Source organism: Balaenoptera physalus, assembly GCF_965194825.1.
Source record: "Balaenoptera physalus genome assembly, chromosome: 21".
NCBI lineage: Eukaryota > Metazoa > Chordata > Mammalia > Artiodactyla > Balaenopteridae > Balaenoptera > Balaenoptera physalus.
In genome coordinates this window covers 34660258-34676874 of record NC_138902.1, presented here as the reverse complement: position 1 = coordinate 34676874, position 16617 = coordinate 34660258, and the positions used below count along the sequence as shown (strand labels likewise).

Genomic DNA, 16617 nt, shown 5'->3' with positions numbered 1-16617 from the left:
AAGGCCCAGAATTAACACCTCTGGGTTGTTTGTTTCCCACATCTTTGGGATATGGTAGCTTTCACACTTAAATTAATAAATTTTATTTATAATAATGAAATGTAATCTCTCTGAAAATGAAGACGTTTGTGTATAATACACTCCACCTTTACTCTGAAATCCCCACCAACGTTATTGACAAAGGGAAATATATTTTTTCCTAGTTAATATTCGCATTTACAAAAAATGAAGTTGATAGAAAATTAAGCAAATTACTTTCTATGTGTTGATGTCAGTAGGTGACATGATATAGTGATTTATTCAAGATTCCCCCCAAATTATGGAAATTTTAGACATTTCCTCAGAAGAGCAGAAGTAAATAAATGCCATTCAGCACAAGTGTCATTTTGTGGAATTCAAGGGGTAATAACCACATTATAGTAGAAATCAATCTGGAATATTGACCAAGTTTTTTTTAATGTTTTGAGGGTTTTGGGATGGATGAATGGGGACTAGAGTCTGGCTCCTGAACCGCTGGGACCTGGGAACACCTGCCTGCTTTTCTGGGCTCAGCCTTGACACAGGCTGGGACACTGGGCAAATGGATTGACCTTTCCATGCTCCAGATTCCCCACTTTTATAATCAAATTGCATGCTCATTCTCACACAGCCTGACACCACTGGTATGAGTAGGAATTTCAAAACCATCTAAGACTTTGTGTTCCTAGAGGTGGCACGCTTATGCCTCCTCGATTTGATATGCCTTCTTGTCAAGAAACATTGTGAAGTTAGAGCCCACATAGAAAATCTGCTCCAGCTGTCAATCAAGTATATACAGATACACTTTTCAAATTATCAGGAAAAGTGTTTATTAAGAGAAATATTTCTTAAACAGATTGGGTTCAGCCAACAGGATATCAAATATCCAAATTTTTTTTTTTTTTTTTGGTACAGAAATCAGCAATTTCATCCGATGTTTCATAATGATTTAGCTTAGATATCTTCAAAACTCAGGTTCTTTCTAACTTTCTATCTCTAAAGAGATAATGCCAGCTTTCATACAAGGGACATTCTTAACGAGCAAACTAATTTAAAAATTCACTCTGTTCCTGGGTCTGTCTTCCTAGATAAAAGTAATTACAGGGTCCTTTTGTACCTGTCTGTCAGAGGCTGCTTGTGTTTTTTTAATTTACAATTTATTTTCCATATAATTTAATATCAAACATTGCTTTGTCTGGCAGGAATATTTTTAAAGAATTTGTATTGATTACCTTGCTTCTCTGATAAGCAAACCTTAATTTGATTACAGAATAATAAGAGGAAAAAAATCCCCATGTTAAAATTGCTTTTTTTTGTTGTTTGTAATTTTTGGCTTATGGGACCCAGATAAGATTCTCTGATGGGGCAGAAGGCAGGGCTGGGTCCCACTAAGGCTGCCCTTCAGGGTGACCCAAAGTCCAGAGGGTCAGCTGCCTAATTCTTATCTCCTCTTGCAGCAACAGAGACTACTTCCTAAGAAAGGCCACTTGGACTCATTAGACTGGGATGTAAACAAGAATTTCTAAGAGGAGCCTTTATTAAAAGCCTTGACTTCCAGACAGTGGGCAGAGAGGAGGGGAAGCCTGCAGGTGTGGAATGCCTGAGTCAGGTCCTGAGCTGGTAAATGGAGCAGTAAAAATGAGAACTAGAATTCACTTATAAAAAATACATATATAAGTGTGTGTATATATATATATATATATATAAAACATACATACTATATATTATATATAATCATGTAGTGTATATATATAGTATATATATAATCACACATATAATATTAAGGACTATCCTTCTACAGATGTAAAGTTTGGAAAAAAGAAAATTTACTTATTAAAGAACATAAAACCCTATAATATAAAATCAACACATATTTTCCATTATCTTTTGCACATTCTAGCATGCTTTGGAAATTTGCACCTTCCCCCCAAAAAAGAAATCAAATAGTTTTGCATTCTTGAGTCAGGATTTTGCTGATTTCAGTTGCAGTAGCCACAAGAATGGATATAAAAATATATATTTCCTCTGCTTATTTAACAAATCAGTCAGTCTAGTATTTATTAACTAAGCCACCATTATGAGCCATGAGTGATAGTTCACGGTGGGAATAACAAAGAAACGCAAAGCACAGTCGATGCCCTCTGGATGGCTTGTCAGAGGAAAATAAACCCTTCAACCAAAGGACTGCACCACCAGGCAGACACACTGGCACAGCTCACGCGCCAGCATCAGGGCTGATCCAGAAAAACGGAAAGCCCACGAATCTGAGAGTGAGTATAAGGCCAGAAACCATGATGGATGAAACATGGTGGGTGTCATCAGGGCTTTGGTCATCGTTTCACAACAGAAGGGAGTCAGATTAGCACGCTGTCCGACTTAGGCTTGAGCAGTGACGTTTGTCAACTAAGTAAGAAGGAAACTCGGGAGAGAGCTGCAAGCAGGAAGCTGAGAGATAGTTGCTACGAACCAGGCAGGAGTGGCCACAGCTTTTTAAAAACTGATTTTTAATTGGCCAGAGGTCATGTGCTAAATGAGTTGGGTCAGGTACAGTTTAAAGACAAAAGGCTGAAGCCAAAATTATACATATTGGCTTACAAAAAAGAGAGAAAGACAAAGGCAGGAAGAAAGAAGGAAGGGTGGCAGGGCGGGAGGAAAGGAGGGAATCTCACTGTGGATTCCGGGAGAAATGATTGGGAAACTCACTGCATACTTTCAGATGTGATTACTGGCCATATCTGTTGACATGGACCAAAGATGTCTAATGCAATTTCCATCAGTGCCAAGGAACTACGAGTTTATGCATTAGGACTTTGGATTTTACACTTACGGCCAAAGATTTTTGAGACAACAGTTTATATTTTGTATTGCCTTTATTTCCTGACTTTAATCAGAACATCTTAGTTCTTTGCCCCTGAGATTTCTACAGTGTTTCTGGAGATTCTCCCCATCTTGTATGAAAGCCAGACATAATCTCACCACTCCGTTTAGGGCTTTCAGAGCAGAGCCTTTGAGAGCAGCGGGAGGAAAGAGGCAAGATCCTCTATCTTCTGGAACATTGTCACCTTCAGGGCACATGGCTTCTTGCCCTTGGGAACAGCGGACCCTGAGCTGACCCCCTGCAGAGGCAGCAGCAGAAGCCAGACATCGCGGCGATCAAAGAACAGAGGGGTCCCCATCTCTGCCCTGTTCCTTGCTCTGGGATTTCGTCAGAGCAAAGTCTGCTAATCACTGAGGTGATGTAAGTGGATTAGGGATAATAAATAATTAAATGCAGTACTTCTTGCACCCTTCAATTTGCAGACTAGAATTGCATCTCCCTACCTATTTTCAATAACGCAGACAGTGTCTGTCCAGATTAACAATGACCCAAAAAGTTTCATCTACAACTCAAGTTCTGTCTTTACCTCCTTCAAATATAAACAATCCAGGATCAACCGAAGGCTTTTCAAGTGGAAATGTACAATGTGACCAAGGCACTAAGACGTGATTTAAAGTGGCAGGAAGAAAATAGGCTGAATTAAAGAGGTCTCATGTCCATCAGGACAAATTCTCTGACATTGACTTGCTTGAGGACAGAATATTTTTTTTAATTACACAAGAAGGTATAGTTTGATATTTTGTTGCTGATTCGAGACCCTCAGCTCTTCTTCCCCATCCCCGCCTTCACTCAACAGCCGTGTATTATTTGGCTCAACAGAGAGTAGAGAGGTGATAGGGATGGACAGATGACAGAGAGATGATAGATGATAGAGAGATGATAGATGATGAACAGAGAGGTGATAGATAGATAGTAGAGATAAATAGATGATATAGATAGATAAGTACATAGAAAGAAAGAAGGAGAGAGAGAGAGATACATAGATCCTCTACTATCTCAAGAGACCCTTGAAGTCAGAGGTAATGTCAGATTTATCTTTGTGGCCCCAACACTCTGCATGATGCCTAACATACCCAATTACTTAGTATTTCTTGAGCAGAGGCAAAATCAAGTAATCTTGGTCATCTTAGGAAAATCATTTAGTCTTTAACCACCCCAATTTCCTTAACTGTCTAATGAGGATTTTAAACATTCTGAGCTCTCTGCATTCTAAGATCCCTTTCAAGTCTGAAACAAATTAGGGTACTGTAAACTATTCTTTTTGGAGTATATCCCAAGCCAGAAAGACCCCTTTTCTGCCCTCGCCCACCAAGCAGGGATGCTCTTGTAGCCACTTCGTGTACAGTGTCCTGAGTGGTCAGACCAGGGTGGTCGTCTTGACTAAGCTGGGCCACTTGGCATCTGCCTCCTGCAAACCCAGGGTTGAGAGGGAGAGAGAAGGAGAAACAGAGGGAACCAGGAGGCAGACCCCGTCCTCACCCTCAAATGCGGCGCTCAGGGTAGGCTTGGGTGCCGGGAGGTGGTCATCCTTCCCCACAATGTGGCCTGAAAACTCAGAGGCCCCATCTGCCAGCCAAGGCCAGAATGGGGCAGACACACCTGCCGGGAGAGCAAGGGCGGCGCGAGGGGAGCCCGCGCCCTCCCTTCCCTGCTGCCCGAGCCAACTGCATGCAGCCCAAAGGCATCCCTAGCTCCTGATTAAAGAGTTCTTTCAGGTTTGGTCATTTCCAGCCTAAAATGTCTCAAACTGCTGTCAATCCCAATTGTACTATTTATTGTATCAGCATTTATTAAATTAATTCACGAAATAAGAAAGAGATATTAGATTGTTAAAGAGGTAATTAAATACTATGAATAGGATTTCCACATATTTTCAATTGCAAGCTTTGACATTTATTTGGAGCTCATAATTGCAATAGGATCTTTGTTTGCTGCCAGCACCTGCATGTGCCCTCTGCTGTCTCCGCCTGTTCAAGCTGTAAGACAGCGGGATAAACAGTACCTCCCCAGAGCTTTATAGAGATAATCCATTTCACTCACCAAACACCAAAGTACTGATAATTAGAGTGAATAAATACATTCAGTGGTTCTTTGGCATCCATAAATAGAAGAGGATCCAAAAAAAAATTATAAAGAAAGGCAATGCAGTAGAGACCTTGTTCTATATTATCAGTGTGCTGGTAACATTACAGGTACACAGTACAAGGACCTATGATTTGCAAAGAGGTAAACGTTACATGTAAAAATAAAACATGCCTCAGAAAAATAAGTAGGTAATTATTCCTTCTCTGCATTGCACCAATGACCTACCTGCTCATACGCCTCCCAAGGCAGGAATCTCTAATCCCAAATGACGTGCCCTAGTGATTCAAGGTAAAGATTTCCCCAGCGTACCGCCCATAAACCTAAAGATGTTCAGAATATATTTTTCTGCTCTTTTGCAAAATTATGTATTTCCCTGCTCTGGCATTATACAAGATGCACAGCACAAAGAGATAATTGTCAGAATATGAAAAACCACCCTCATTTCTGTTTACAACATGTAGACGATAGACCCTTAAAATCTGCAAAGAAAAAGAGTTAAAGCAAGTGTGCTTGAACTAGGGAAGGTCATGACTAAACGGCATAGCTTTAATGGTGGGACCGAAACTAGTTTGAAATTCGCTGCACTCAGATCAGGAGATTGTCCTGTTTCCTTGGCTTTGTGTGCAGTCACGTATACTCAGTATTGAAATGGAGTGTCCAGAGTAGAAGTGACTGCCTCAGTCATTAATTTATGTGTCCAATCAATGATCAGTCACTGACCTCCAAGTCTGTAACAGGCCCCGAGAGAGGGAGCAGGGACACGGGTGGGCAAGCTGATGACCTATGTCTTCACGGGGCTTGGTGACTGGAACAGGAAACAGGTAGTGTTCAAATCCCCATAAGTGCAAAGAGAGGTCTCGAAAGAAAAGGATAGTTAGAGAAGAGCGTGTTTCAAAATCTTTCTACATGGTAGGGAAAGGAGTATCCTGAAGTCCCTTGGGAGGAAATCATGCTTGAGTACGTCTATCAGTTATGCATAGAAATTAGCTGGTGGGAAAGGGGTGTGTGGAGAGAGAATACTCCAGGGAAATACCAGATAACCACAGGTGCAAAGGCCCTGGGGCAGGAGGAGAGCCTGGGTGCCAATGGCAGTAGGAGGTCATTGGTTTAAGCAGAATTTTTTTGATGATGTTCAAGGGCAGGGGTCCTGACAGCTTGGGGAAGTTGTGAGAAAGTGTTAGAAGTGGTACAGTGGCTGCCCTCCAGATTAAAGTATGAAAAGTATGGGAAATATTTTGTAAAATGTAAAGCTTCCTAGAAACGCTAAATGCTTCAACAAATACCTTCCATATACCTCCCAATCTGATGGATTCTCAGGACATTAACAGCGACACCTGCCAATGCCCCCAGCTTATCTGCTGCGATGGCCCCCTGCGCACAGCTCTGCGAAGACTGGGACCGAATTCCTCCTCACACTCCCAGAGTGAGCGTTCCCAAAAGGAAAATCTCCCACGTCACTCTTCCACTCAAAGTCCTTCAGTGGCCTGCCATCATGAGCAGAGTTACAAAGAATGAAACAGCTTTTAAGCTGACACACAAAGCCCAAGAGCAGTGTCACCCGATAACATAGAATGAGTCACACATTAAGGAACACCTAAATGTCTCCCACAAAACGCATTAACAACATAAACAGAAACAGGTGGAAATAATTTTAATAATATATTTTATTTAATATGTCCAAAATATAATTATTTCATTGTGTATTCAATCTAAAAATATTAATTAGATGTTTTACATTATATTTCCTTTTAAATCTTCTAAATCCAGTGTGCTTTTACACCTACATAAAAAAATAAAGAGCACCATCTTCACTGTAGCAGGCGAATTGTTGTTTAATTATGCATCAGCAATGTGGAAGGAAGTCAGGGGGTCATTTCTAGAAATAAAATGCTCCACCATTCGATATGATGAAAATGCTGGGGCTTTGCTGGTGGTGCAGTGGTTGAGAATCCGCCTGCCAATTCAGGGGACACGGGTTCGAGCCCTGGTCCAGGAAGATCCCACATGCCGCGGAGCAGCTAAGCCTGTGTGCCACAACTACTGAGCCTGCACTCTAGAGCCCGCAAGCCACAACTACTGAGCCAACGTGCTGCAACTACTGAAGCCCATGCGCCTAGAGCCCATGCTCTGCAACAAGAGAAGCCACCACAGTAAGAAGCTGCTCACCTCAACTAAGAGGAGCCCCCGTTCGCTGCAACTAGAGAAAGCCCGCGTGCAGCAATGAAGACCCAACACAGCCAACAATAAAGTTTAAAAAAAAAAAGAGTTGTTATTAAAAATAATTAATTAATTAATTAAAATAAAATAAAATGCGAAGGAAACGTGTGCGCTTTTACTACTTAAAGTACTGCTTTGACTTATTCAGGTCTTCGATTACAGAGGTAAAGAAAAAATAATAATAATAATGCCTAATTGTGTGTGACAGGGCTTGCGTATAACTCTCACCAAAATATAAAACAATAAAATAAAATAAAAATCAGAAATCATTACTTTTGAAAACGGTTATTCTACTTAAAAGGACAACTTTAAACTGGAAAAGACAGGAACAGGAGAGACACGTAAAACTTTAAATTTTAAATATAATAGGAAGATAGATGACAGATGATAGTTCAATCTAGATCTAGCTAGATATCTGTATCTGGAAATATTCTAGGTATAGCTAGGTCTAGATATAGGTCAATATACATAGATATAAAGCTAGGTAGATTTCTAGATCTTAGATACATATATACGTAGATGGATAGATCCCTGGATGCGTATATAGAAACAGAGATAGAAACTAAGTCTAAATACAGATCGATCTAATCTATGTCCACCATCTGTCTATCTGGATAGAGGAAGGAGAAGCTAGGTACGCAGATAGGTAGATAAATAGATGATAGATAGATGATAGATACATAGGAGTAACACCAAACTCCAGTAGAGCCATCAAGACAAAAGGCTCCCACCCCACTGAGGAATGACAGTCTGCCTCAAGCAAGCAGTGAAGGGGATGAGCACACACACCTCAACAGCAGGCGGGTCCACTGTAGTTTTAGGAGGGGCGCACTCGTGGAGCAGAACTTAGAGAGGCAGGGTGTGCGCTGTGTCCTCAGAACTCGGCGGGAAGCCCACCTCCTGGCCCTGGAGCCTCCAGGTTGGTGGTCAGGGATGATGAGACCCTGTGACCAATGAGGTCTCCCACTGCTGGGCAGGTGGAAGACAGGGTCCATCCCCCGGAGGGTATGGGCAGACACCCCCAATTGCTGGCCATGGGAATCTCTGCTGGGACCTTGTATGGTTTTGATTTTATTTGTCTCTGTTTTTAAAACAATGCGACAGAGGTGATTTCATCAGTATGTATATACGTGTTTATGTGGTATATATTGATATAATTCTAATTTCAGATGTGTAAATTCCAAAATATATAAACAAATACCAACCTCAGTGATTCTCCAATTTATCCTACACCATATTTCCTTTTTAGAGTAAATATTTTATCGTCTTCTCTTTCATCCTCTATTGAAATTCATTGACGATTTAACCTACCTGCACATGTAATAAAAAAAGGTAAAATCAATATAACTCCTTAATACAACATAATAAAAAATAAAATAAAAAAACAACAATTTACTGTAGAACTCATATGCATCTTCCTTGTAACTGATCACTGAGGTCTACAGTTAAAAAAAAAAAAAAGATGAAAATGTCAGATGTTTGCAGCTTAGGTGGGCTCATCAGGAATGGGGCTGACAGAGGTGCAGCCGACAGGGATAGGTTTTGACAAATAAAATCCTACAGTCTTGTTCAAATCAAAGGCATCGATTTCCAAAAACATGAGCAACATGCACTAAAGTTCTCAATGAAACCATGTGTCATGTTTTCTCAAATTACATGGTGGATTCATTGTATGTTAAAGCCAGGTAAAAATTATTCATCTTATATGAAAATAAAATGGAGCTAAGCTCTGGGCTCAGGTGGTTGTAAGAAGCCTTCCCGTGTACAAAGGACTCAGGCGTTCAGGCCAGGTGTCCACGTGCTGGAGACTACTGCATCCTGTTGGTTGTCCGGCTTACTTCCCCTTTCAATCTTGTAAAAAACACAACTTGCCATCAAGTACCAAACTGCCCTGAAGGGGACAGTATAGCCTCTGCTAAGAAGCACTAATTTAGGTAAAATCATATATTCCTTTAAGCTGATGTCCCTGTGGGTGCATGTGTAGGTAAGACACCTCACTAGGGTCAGTGGTGTTGCAGGGACCATCTTTCTCATGATCACGTTGTTCTCTGCCCAACCTGGGAAACCTCACAGAAAGCCCGTTCCTTCCTTATTCCCACTCAAATCCAGTCTGTCTGGGGGGGGCTGTTCAAGTCACATGCATTCCTAGAAGTCAGTCCTGGCTTTCTTTGGTCCAAAAGTTCCTTCTCCCCCTCTGCACTCTGGGAGTTCATGCTTTACATCCACTGTTTAACCTGTAACATCCATGTCTTCTTTCCCCAATCGTGTTAGTTTTGGCTCTTCAGATAAAGTGTGAGCTTCTTGAGGACGACGACTGACTTTTTTCTGTCACCCACAAAGCCCTGAAGTATGATGACATGAAGGGGGTTTTGATATTTGTGACCATTGAATGCTTTTCTCTCCCGCACAGGTCGTGTGAGATCTGTATTTCTGGTTATCATTTGATAGAACACACGCCTTGTCAATGTCCATGTCCAGCAGATTTGAAAAAAGGAAATAAATGGCATCAGTTAAGAGGTAAGAAAGTCATGGAAACGCCCTTTAATTTTCAAATCAATAATAGTGCAGCTCAGACATAGCAACAGATTTAAGAAGCAATTAGACTCAAATGCTTCAGGATGATTTATGTGCTTAATTAAAGGCTTATAAGAATTCATTAAGAAGTTATATAAATTGTCTTGTTCCTTACATCTGGATTATTTACACCTACAAACTCATATTTATGGAAGAAAATGAAGGCACTCTATCACATATTTAACTACAGTCAAAATAGATTCTTGGAAGCCTGCTGATGTGAAAATTATACTTTATTTCTAAGTTAACTTTAGGAAATCGGCCACTTGTTTTCCATTTATGCATTACATTTTTACCAGAAATTTATTATGATGTCATAGTTTGGTTCTCAAAGGATGGAACCTTTGCTCACCAAAGGTGGTTGCTATAGATTAAATGTTTGTGTCCCTCCAAAATTCATACTTTGAATCCTAACCCCCAAGGTGATGGTGTCAGCAGGTGGGGCCTTTGGGAGGTGATGAGGTCATGAGGTTGGAGACCCCCATAAATGGGATTAGTGCCCTTATGACAGAGACCCCAGAGAGCTCCCTTGCCCCTTTCTCCACGTGAGGGCACAGCAAGAAGATGCTATTTATGAACCAGGAAGGGGACCTCACCAGGCACTGCATCTTCTGGGCCTTGGTCTTGACTTCCAGACTCCAGAACTGGGAGAAATAAATGCCGTTGTTCATAAACTACACAGTCTCTGGTATTCTGTTAGAGAGGCCCAAAGTAAAACAGTGGTCATGTATCACATTTAGTTTATTTTGTGAAAAAATAAATTTGACATTTTTGGATTGAAGTATAGTTGCTTTACAATATTATATTTGTTTCAGGTGTACAACATAGTGAGTCAGAGTTTTTACAGGTTATACTCCATTTCAAGTAATCATAAAATATTGGTTATATTCTCTGTGCTGTACATATAGATCCTTATAGCTTATTTATTTTATACGTAGCAGTTTATGTCTCCTAATCCCCTTCCTCTCTCTTTCCCTTCCCCGCTTCCCTCTCCCCACTGGTAACCCCTAGTTTGTTCCCTGCATCCATGAGTCTGCTTCTGTTTTATTATGTACATTAATTTGTTTTACTTTTTAGATTCCACATATAAATGATAACATAAAATATTTGTCTTTCAAATAAAAGGACAGTCTTCTCTGGCACTTAATGACATAAAAAGCTCTCAACTGCCTCAAAAAGTCACTGTTTCTTTCTCAGTAAACAACCTGTTGTTCCATGGGTATGAAGTTACTGACACACTCGAAGAATGAAGTCTGGGTCTCTGCAGACCCCACAGCACTGATGGGGAACAGTACGGTGTCCTGCACTTGAAACCAAGAAGGTAGATCTCAAGGTTAAAAAAAATAAACCCCCAAACAAACAAAGCAACCAAAGGGGACACAAGAGATCTTTTGGAGGTGCTGGGCATGTGTACCATCTTGACTGTGGTGATGGGTAGTATCACAGGTGTTGGCATGTTTCCAGACTCATCAAAATGTATACATTGCATATGTGCAATTTTTTTGTATATCTCAATAAAACTGAGAGGAAAAAAATAAAAAGCAAATGAAATTTACAATTGGATTTCTTCCTTTTGACTCTAAAAATTATGGATCTCCTTTTCATTTTGAAATTAACAAAGAAGGGCATCCATTTAAATGGCATTTGTGTATTTCACACTGTATCTCTGTACTTTTTTGCTAGTTGTATTCTATGCCTCTCACAGGTACACACACATAATCACCCACATAATCACCGTTAATTATTAGATTTATTAAATTTATTTTTCCTCCAGAAACCAATTAATGTCCTTGTGTTGATGGGAAATCACATTAACACCAGCTTAATTTTGCACATGTTCTGCAGTCCCACCTGTGTCATCCTGAGCCCAGCACGAGAGTTCTGTACGGAAAGCTAGTGGAGGTGGGATTACTCCACTCGGGGTTTTGCACAAATGGATTTTGAACGCTCCTGACCTGCACGGAATGTTCTGTAATTCTAAACTCCCTATCCAAATGCATTTTCTATTTAATACAGGCAAGTGTACCAGCATCAAATGTAAGGATCTAAAGACTGAAAGAAATGTATGGCTAGCTTGAAGCAGAGAAGAAGAGAGCATAGAAGCAGATTCTGAAAAATGCAGATGTGGAAGGAAAAGGAGAAAGATTAAGAAAAAAATGAATCCAAAGATAATATACACATTGTGTGTGTGTGTGTGTGTGTGTCCAAAACCACAAAAGCAACGTTTGCATTTTCCTATTAGTAAACACGGATACACCTCCAGGTAATTTTAATTTCCACTGAAAAATAAAACAAAATGTGAAACAATGCATAATACAGCAAAGAAATGGAAAATCAGTTTACCTTTTACAAATCAAGAATTCTGTCTTCCTTCAGAAGCTGAGGCATGTGAGCAGGAGAGACAACGGGCACCAGCTTAGTCCTCCTGGACTGAACCTCTGACCTTGGAAGTATAGGTAGAAGATGTCTGGTCACTGAAATAATTGAATTATTCAAGCCTCATAGTAAAACCAGGCTGAGATTAAAAGAATTAATCTCCTTTTCGGTGCCGTGGATCTTACGCAATTACTAGGGTTTTAGGCATGTGAGGACCATAAGCCAGTAGGTTTCCACGTGGGCTTTCTGTTCACACTGTGAAAGCAGGTCAGGGTTGACCCCACCCACCCGTGAAGCCATGTTCAAATGTTCCTGGGCTGGGCTGTGGTCCCGGCTCACTTGTTAGTTACTGGTTTCATTTTAAACATGATTTCATGAGGGTGTGTTGATATCTAGACTAAGGCCTTTCCGGTCAAGTGGGAAGCAATGTAGCCGTGGCTTCAGATTCTATTTCCAGAAGAGGCATGTGGCCTTGACAAGAAGGGGCAGTGGCCCTTGAAGAGGGCCCTCAAGGGCAGCCCCATTCCAGACCTGCAGGGTCAGCAGCTGGGCTGGGGCCTGGAATTTGGGGTACAAGCATCCAGGTGACGTCATGCACCCTGAATCGGAGAGCCACCACTCGAAGGGGACTTTCCCAGCACCAGGACCCCCCAAACACCTGCTTTGGTCCTCAAGGCCCCTCCCAGGAGACCTGCCTCTCGAGCTGGTTCTGACTCACCCCTCCGTCCCTCCATCACAAGGGCTTTGCCGAGGAGAAAGCCCATCCACCTGGCTCACACAGAGGCCGAGCCTGCAGTCATGCGCTGAAGACTCAGAGCTGACGAGGAGAGTGCAGGGCTGGCGCAGTGAATAATCACACCTTCAGACACGCTGGGAAGCCACCCGCGCTCAGAGAGCAGTGTGATCGCGCACCCCTGCAGGAGGGGCAGATTTGTGCCTAGTACCTTAATACTGACCTCAAATACGTGAGGAATGCAAAATTCCACATGTATGCTAATGATTTCAAGTGTGATCCTTTTTAACCATCGGCGTTTACTGAGAAATTGCTCCTGTCTCACAAAGATGGCTCTTAACTCACGTGCTAGGATGTTTATTCTTTTATATTTTAACAATGGAACACATGCCTGGTATATCACTTTTTAAAATAGACGTCAACAGCCAAAGCTGTGTCCCGGTTTTACGATGATGAATTCACTGGTCCTCCACGATTGCTCCGTCAGCTCCCTGCTCCCCAGGGGGAGACGAGACCACAGGAGGGACGTGAATCCTCCTTCCCGAGGGGAGCACCATGCTTCTGGCTGTGGGATTTGAGCTCAGCTTGTCTGGGGTGTAGCAGTCCCAGAAAAGTTCTGAGTAAAACATCACTGACCTTTTAAGGATTTGCAAACGAAATGGCCGAAAGCAAGAATGCATTATAAAACAGATCTTTCAAAAACACTCTATTTTCTCCGTAGATAAGCTATATTCATTCTTGCTTACGGCTTTGCCGTTTGAGAGAACATGCAGTTCATCATTTCAATACATCATCCCCATACTTCTCCCAACCGCTTGCAGTTACGATGCTGCGTATGTGTTATTCCACATAACACCACTTCGTCACTTTGTGGGTAAAAGTCTACAGATTGGATGTTTAAAACGAGATTATTGTCGATGAGAAGGACAGCTGCGTGGGGAGAAGGGAAGAGCGTCCACCAGCTGGCAGCCGGGGCCCCAGCACAGACCTGCTCACACACAGCTGCAGAGGCCCCGCTTGTGTCACTCCTGAGTTTATCAAGGTCATCTTCTTTAGGGCTGCCTAGGGTTCCTCGGGGTGGTGTGGGCTTCATGACACGCAGCAAGGGACAACGGGATATCGGGAGTGGGGAGATGGGCCTGCTGTCACAGGGCTTCTGAGGAACTGTAGACATATTCAAGAAAAACTACAAAAATCTTTTCAAGGCCAAAACAGCACCAGATCTCATTAGCAAAATTAGACATTTTGGGTTTTCTTTTATTATTCAGAATCTGCAGTATACTCACAAATGCTGTGAATGTCCAAAAAAGAGATGCAAGCTGACCTGCTTTCCAAAGTAATTTTACTGCCAAAACCCAATTGTCGCAAATCTTCCTATGGAAGCATCTCCAAAACAAGCACGGGCAACAATCGCCCTTCACATTTGTATGAGCTTCCAGTGCATCGTGCTCTGTGTTTCCTGGTTTATTATTTTCACTGGATTCTCACAACCGTCATACAGATGCTCTTGTTCTCCGCATCACAGAGGGTAAACTGAGGTTTAGGTGGAAGTAACTAACTGCCACGGGACTGCCAGCAGCAGGGCCGGGTCCCAGCCAGGTCCCTTGATCTCTTTCCGGCCAACGACACTGTGTATCTGCACTTGGTCCTGAAGCCGGGGAGAGACAGGTGACGTGTATCTACCCCAGCCCCCCTGTGACCCTGTGTGGGGAGAAGCAGATGTGCACACAGAAGACGCTTCAGTCCTGAACTCAAGGGACGTCCAAGTTCAGGTTAGAAAGGAAACTTATGGCAAAAGATTTTACTTCAGTGTCTCGATCTTTGTCTTCCAGGACAAGGTTTAAGTCAAACAAATAGAATACACTCTGGGCTGAGCCCAGACTGTGCAGCTCTACCCAAGGCCAAGGGTGTTCTCCCAGTTACTTAGGAGAGTGGCGGGTCCAGCTGGGAGAACCCCAGCCCACCTTCGCAGCAGGTGCGTCTGGCGTAAGTGCCACATCTCTGGTTGTATGTTGTGTGAAGTTACACTGCATCCACGAACCCTCTTGTTGTCTCCAAACTAAGAGGAGCTAAAGACCCCTCACACCTGACTCTGTGGAGGCAACAGCCGCCACTCCATTCCAACAACAGGCAAACACTGGACAGACGGAAATCAGCAAGTCTTCTTAGATCCGCCACTCCATTCCAACAACAGGCAAACGCTGGACAGACGGAAATCAGCAAGTCTTCTTAGATCCGCCACTCCATTCCAACAACAGGCAAACGCTGGACAGATGGAAATCAGCAAGTCTTCTTAGATCCGCCAGAGAAGTGAGCTCACAGGGCAAACTACTGCCCTCACATCGGACAGTAGGGCAGGCGCTACAGGGAACCACAACTTAGCAGAGCAGAAACCCCCATGGGAACCAGGGCCGGGGAGCACAGTCATTGATGAAGGGCTGGAGCCTCGGGGGGGACCAGTCATCGGGCTCCCTTTTCTGAGATTTACCTCCAGGAGGGAGACCTGGTTCTCACAGGGAATGTTGGAGAAAAATCCCCATGTGCTCCCGGCAGGGGGAGGAAAAGGAACCATTGTGAAACACCCCAGACACTCTGCCCTCTCAACAAAGCTGCCCTCAGGGAACCTGGTTAACCTGTGGTTAACCGGAGCCTAACCTGCTGGGGGTTTATCAACACCTAGCTGACCCGGGGAAGGGAAAGAACCACCTCCAGCCCCTCCAGACATCCTGGCCCACCTGTGGGGTGAGGACTGAGACCTCGTCACAAGACTATGGCTGTGCCCCTCCTCCCAGCACATCTCAGGGCTCCTGTGTAGTAAGAGCAGACGCACCAGAAAGGACTGCACATCTCAACCTTATTATGTAAGAAGTCTCTAGACTTCTTACTTCCCCAAGCAAATCAGGGGAGGCAAAAACAGGAACACGAAGAAACGCTGGCCTTTGACAACTACAACTACGTAGACAGTGAACCCAGCCAACTCCTAGCCAGAGAACCTAAAACTCATACTGGAGGCCTGTTTACCTCAGTTCTTTTTACCCCACATATCATCTCCAGCTTAAAGATAAAAAAAATTACAAGGCATATTAGAAGAAAAAGCACAGTTTGAAGCCTGAGAAGCTGACTCAGATATTGTAGTGCTATTGGAACTGCCAGACTGGGAATTTGAAACAGCTGTGGTTAATACACTAAAGTTGCTAACAAAAAGGTGCACAACAGGCTAGAACAGAAGGGCATGGTAAGCAGAGAGCTGGGAAACCCAAGAAAGACTCAGAAGGAAGGCCAGAAATAAAAATCACTGTAACAAATTATAATGCCTTTTTTGGGAACATCAAGAACGGAGTGGACACAATCAAGGAAAGAGTCAGTGAGCTTGAAGAAATGTCAGTAGAAACTTCCAAAACTAATGTAAAGAGAAAAGAGAATGAAAAACACAGAATAGAATATCCAGGAATGTGAGCACAAGTAGAAAACGTATAACATGGGTGTAGTGGGAATATAAGCAGGAGAAGGAAGATAGGAAGTAGCAGTAGAAACATTTGAAGCAGTAGTGACTGAGATTTCCCAAGATTAATGTCACACTCTGACCACAGACCCAGGAACCTCAGACAACACCAACAGGATAAACACCCAAAAATCTACACATAGGCTTCTCATATTCAAGCTACAGAAACTCAAGGACAAAGACAAGAGCTTGAAAGAAGTCAGAAGAAAAAATATCTATCGAGAAACCAGGATA

General features: G+C 42.6%; 1 long non-coding RNA gene across 3 annotated transcripts in view; it reads left to right on the top strand.

Moving 5' to 3' along the window:
• The window catches only part of LOC309651368, a 334574-nt gene that overhangs the window by 270554 nt on the left and 47403 nt on the right, over positions 1 to 16617 (top strand). For all 3 annotated transcript variants that reach the window (XR_014258073.1, XR_014258074.1, XR_014258075.1), the window contains exon 4: positions 9609 to 9715. This is a non-coding gene — a long non-coding RNA (uncharacterized lncRNA). The remainder of the gene's footprint in view (positions 1 to 9608; positions 9716 to 16617) is intronic.